This window comes from Erithacus rubecula (genome assembly GCF_903797595.1).
Source record: "Erithacus rubecula genome assembly, chromosome: 27".
NCBI lineage: Eukaryota > Metazoa > Chordata > Aves > Passeriformes > Muscicapidae > Erithacus > Erithacus rubecula.
In genome coordinates this window covers 3,863,952-3,864,477 of record NC_136679.1, presented here as the reverse complement: position 1 = coordinate 3,864,477, position 526 = coordinate 3,863,952, and positions in this window count along the sequence as shown.

Below are 526 nucleotides of genomic sequence, written 5' to 3'. Positions count from 1 at the left end.
ACAACAGCAACCCCAGAACACACAGCCTGAAAGTGTTCAGTGCCTGCCCTGTGCTGGGAGCACAGGGAGTGCAGGGGACAGGGGCTGTGGGGTCCCAGTGGCTCCTGGCTGCTGCTGGCAGCAGAGGTGGCTCCAGCTGCCTGGGGCCCGCAGAGCTGCCGGAGCTCTGGCCCGGGGTGTCCAGCTGCTGTGTCCAGCTGCTGACCCAGCCCCTGCCCCTTCTCCCCCAGCCCAGGCCACCAGAGCAGCTCCTGCACACCTTGGCCAAGGGCAAGAGACACCAGGCCCAGCTCACACCAAGGCAGCAGCTCCTCCTCTGCTCCCACCCCATCTCCAGGTGAGGGCTGCTGCCTCTGGGACTGTTCCTGTGCTGCTGGAAACGGGGCTGGAAGCTGTGCCAGGAACAGCATCCCAGGGCTGTGCCCCTGAGCACTGAGATGGGAATTTTGCTCCCTGGGGCTCTGTCCATGGGCTCTCTGGTCTCAGTGCAGAGCTGCCAGTGGATTTCAATTCCAGCCAGGCCCTC